Source organism: Sprattus sprattus (assembly GCF_963457725.1).
Source record: "Sprattus sprattus genome assembly, chromosome: 18".
In the NCBI taxonomy this organism is placed as follows: domain Eukaryota; kingdom Metazoa; phylum Chordata; class Actinopteri; order Clupeiformes; family Clupeidae; genus Sprattus; species Sprattus sprattus.
Window position 1 is genome coordinate 19,681,395 of NC_137916.1, and position 5,000 is coordinate 19,686,394.

The 5,000-nt window shown below is 46.8% G+C and overlaps 1 protein-coding gene across 1 annotated transcript in view; it reads left to right on the forward strand.

Moving 5' to 3' along the window:
* Positions 1 to 5,000, forward strand: part of adgrl1a (adhesion G protein-coupled receptor L1a) — a gene marked incomplete at both ends in the record, with an annotated part of 69,393 nt that overhangs the window by 116 nt on the left and 64,277 nt on the right. The gene's annotated exons all lie outside the window — the stretch shown is intronic.

Here is a 5,000-nt window from a genome sequence, read left to right on the forward strand (position 1 = left end):
TTGCCCCTTGCAAATAACCAAGTGCAGCGCTGACCTTGGAGTGTGTGTGTGTGTGTGTGTGTGTGTGTGTGTGTCTGTTTGAGAGGGTGGAGGTGAAGGGGGTGAAGCAGGGTGTCCATATGTGTGTGGGTGTTGAAACCAACCCCCGAAGCTTGTGTGCATATACTGTGCTTGATAGAAAGAATCCATGCATGTCATGGCAACCAGTGGCACCATATGTGTGTTCTCCAGTGATGTCTCACCAGTTTGGTGCTGCTCATGCGTGCATGTGTGTGTGTGTGTGTGTGTGTGTGTGTGTGTGTGTGTGTGTGAATGTCTGAGCGTGTCTGTCTAAGTGTGCAACACACCAGCTGGTGTGACCCCAGAAGCAGGTGACCTAGTGGAGATGCACTGGCACTCAAGGGGGAAGAAGTAGTGTGTCTCTGTATGTGTGTGTGTGTTTGTGAATGTGTGTGTCTGTAGGGTCATGAGTGTAGAGGGTAGTGAGTGTGCATGTCATGAGTCTGTGTCCTAGGCTGTTTGCAGTTCAGTCTGTCTCATGAGTGTGTGTTGGTGTGTGTGTGTGTGGAGGGTCATATTAGTGTGTGTGTGTGTGTGTGTGTGTGTGTGTGTGTCTGCTTGTGCTGTGTGTACGTGTGGTAAAGAGGGGGAAATGTGGGGTTGTCCAGGCAGTGCTCTGCCACACGGACATCACCACACCATCTGCTGTGCTCTCAGCGAATCCCCAGCCAACCAGCCAGACACAGCAGGGGGGATGGGAGAGAGAAAGTTTACAAGAGAGAGAGAGAGCGAGAGGGTGTCAGAGGATGATGGGGAGAGTGAGATCGAGAGAGAGAAAGAGAGAGAGAGAGAGAGAGAGAGAGAGAGAGAGAGAGAAGGGAGAGAGAGAGAGAGAGTGAGATGGGGAGATAGAGAGAAGGGAGAAAGAGATAGATGGGGTAAGGGAGATGGGGAGAGTGAGAGAGAAAGAGAGAGAGGGAGAGATGGGGAGAGAGAGAGATACTTTTTGACTTTTAAGTTTTCTTTATTACCAGTAAAAGAAGAAACACTCAAGAAATGAACTCTAAAGACATACTAGAAATCAAACCAAAAGCAAAAACAACCCCACCTACACAGAATAACATAAGATAAACAATCATTGCATCAGTCAATTAATGTACTTAGATTGTCCTTAAATTATTTATAGCACACCCTATACCTTGACCTTTGCAGATACATTCCTCAATCCCCAACATTTTGGTTAAAGACTCCAAGTCACTGATAACAGTATAATAACTAAATTTAATTCTTTAACGCGTATACACAGACACTTTTAAGAGCAACACTAGCTCTGTTTTATTTCAGACCCTTCCATTTTATTTCTCAGTGACAGCCACAACACAACCTTAGCTTGGCGAAACAGATAAATAAAAACACTCTCCTTGCAACTAAACATTTAGGACCAAAAATAAACAAATTTCAGGAAAAGACCTCCCCTAGTTTTACACACCATTCTTTAACAAGACTAAACAACCCTGTCCTCCATGAACATCCAACAAGCAAGTGTTATAACATTTCACATTCTCCACAGAAAACACACCCCTCCTGTACCCCTGGATCTAGGATTGTTCTGTGTCTGTTTGTAGCTATTGGTCTTTGCACGATTCTCCACTGGAGATCACCCATTCTTGTTTTAATTGGGCGCTTGCACAGAGACCGCCAACTGCCTCTGAGGAAAAAGAAAAACGTACCGGAGAGGGCCTGGAAAGTCCTCACCTTCATACACACCTGATAGAGTGACCTCCTGCTGACACCAGCCAACCAGCAAGACACAGCAGGGGGGGGGGGGAGTTTAGAAGAGAGAGAGAGAGAGAGTTTAGAAGTGAGAGAGAGAGAGAGAGTTTAGAAGAAAGAGAGAGATATGGGGGTGAGGGAGATGGGAAGAGTGAGTGAATCAGTGAGAGAGAGCGAGAGAGAGAGAGAATGATGGAGGAAACATAGAGAGAGAGAGAGAGAATGATGGAGGAAACAGAGAGAGAGAGAGAGAGAGAGAATGATGGAGGAAACATAGAGAGAGAAAGAGAGAATGATGGAGGAAACAGAGAGAGAGAAAGAGAGAATGATGGAGGAAACAGAGAGAGAGAAAGAGAGAATGATGGAGGAAACATAGAGAGAGAAAGAGAGAATGATGGAGGAAACAGAGAGAGAGAAAGAGAGAATGATGGAGGAAACAGAGAAAGAGAGAGAGAGAATGATGGAGGAAACATAGAGAGAGAAAGAGAGAATGATGGAGGAAACAGAGAGAGAGAGAGAGAGAATGATGGAGGAAACAGAGAGAGAGAGAAAGAGAGAATGATGGAGGAAACAGAGAGAGAGAAAGAGAGAATGATGGAGGAAACATAGAGAGAGAAAGAGAGAATGATGGAGGAAACATAGAGAGAGAGAGATGCGAGAGTGGGTGGGAGTGAACGGAGCTGGCTGTGTTGTAGTGTTTGCTTGGCCAGCTGTGTTTGGTTGGTGTTGGGCTGGTATTTGCCTCTCTTGTTTAATTTACCGTCTTGCTGTCCTGAATTGATGGGGTGGAGCCACTCCTCCATTGGACACATTTGGCTTCTGGCAAGTAGTCGCTTCATCAACCCTGACAATGTGCGTATGTAAATGTAAATGTGTTTGTGTGTGTGTGTGTGTGTGTGTGTTTATGAGCTCTGTGTGTTTGCATGGTGGCTGTGTGTGCGCACGTAGGGACGCGTGTGTATGCTGTGTGTTTATCACGACTTTGTATGTGTGTGTGTGTGTGTGTGTGTCAGGGTGGGCGTATGTGTGTGTTTGTGAGCTTGTGCATGACTGCCTGGAGCTGTCTGTGCAACTGGGCACAGCAGTGGTATTAATAATGCATTAATAATCAATTGGGTGTTATCTGTGTTTCGCTGCGAGCTGTGATAGTTTGGGAACTTGTTTTTTTTCAGTGGATTCATTGACAGAGTGCTTAGAAGTGATGGTACAACAGTGAACATACATCACACAGGGACATACACTCACTCACTCACACACACACACACACACACACACACACACACACACACACACACACACACACACACACACACACACACATAATGACAAAAACATGGACAGCGATGCACACATACACACACACACATACACATACACACACATTACCAAACACGCACAGCGCACCAAGTACGCATGCTCATATTTCCACTTAGACACACTACCTTGTGTAGAGTGAGGCCGGCAGTGGTAGTGTGTGCTTGAGCTTCCCTTTAACTCTGAAACAAGAAAAGTAAGTGAGAGAACACGACAGAGAGTATGAGAGAAAGAGAGAAGGAAAGAGCAAGGGAAAGAGAAAGGGAGACAGTGTAAGAGAAGGAGGGAGAGAAGGAGGAGAGCCAGAGAGAGCAAGGGAACGAGAAAACATGGGAAGGAGGGAAAGAGAGAGAGCGGTGAAGGAGAGAGAGTGGTGGCATCAGTTGGATCAGTCAGGCGCTAATCAGGCACTCATGTGAGGACCTGCAGGATAATCAGGCATCGCTCCACAGCCCTGACGCTCTCGCTCCACTGGCTCACGGCTCCCAGCGCCCTACTGCCACTACTGCCGCCTCTCTCGCACACACAGAAGATACACACAGACACACACACACACACATACACAAACACACACACACACATTCACACACACATACACACACACACATACACACACGCACACACACACACACGCAAACACACACGCAAACACACACACACAAACACACACACATACACACACAAGCACACACACACACACACAAGCACACACGCACACACACACACACACGCACACACACACACAAACACACACACACACACACACACACACACACACACACACACAAGCACACACATGCAAGCACACACACAAACACACTTAAAATGATACACACAAACACACACATAAGCTCCTACACATGCAAACACACACACACACACATACACACAAGCACATAGACACAGTCAGAAATATCGAAACACACAGACATTCAAACACACACACACACATGCACACCCAAAACACACACACTCAAACATACAGGCACAACCTTGCACATGCGCACACAGGCCCAAAATACGCCCACGCACACATACATATGTACATTAACATGGAGGCACAAACACTCATACACTCTCACACAAAAATGTGCACACACATACTGTATATAAATATGCCGTATGAACTTATGAACACTACATACTACGGCGTATGCATACATACACACAGAGAGAGAGAGATGGGCTAGAACAGGTGGAGAGTGTTATGTTGACATATAGCAAGCAGATAGTGACCACACAAACAAAACAAAAACACACAGAGACGACATGTGCAGTCATTCAGTGTCATGCAAAGGTACAGTGAACACACAAACAAACACTAAATCCACACCCTACACACACAGACACACACACACACACACACACACACACACACACACACACTCACTCACAGAAGGGCAAACACACCCGCAAGCAGAGGAAATGTGCGCAAACACTCCTTCTCTAAGCCCTGTCGAGCTCTTTCATATAAAAAATCCCGTACCACAAAAACAAAATCCCTCTCTATCCCTCCCCTGGCCCATAAATCCCCAGCATGGGTAAGTCGTGTTGTGCAACGGGATGGCATTAGTGCTTTTTTTAACGTGGCAGCATGGAGGCCAGCTCTGCGTGGCTCATGTGGGTCCTGACGTGGTGGGCGTTCAACGGGACCACTGCATGGTTCCCGTATGGCGTGTGTGGAGCTGGCAGGCGCTGCCTCTGCGAACAGGGTCGGTCCGGTTGGGTCACGTTCATCCTGTTTCTCGTTCACACGGAGCTAAGTGCTATCGCTGTTCTCAGATCAGTCTGGCGGAAAGGCCCGAGGTTCCTTTAGTGCACACGCAAGCAGTTTTTTTTTCTGGTAGCTTTTTCTCTCGCTTGTCTCTTTCTCTCTCACCTCCTGCTCTCTCTCTCTCGCACATACACGCACG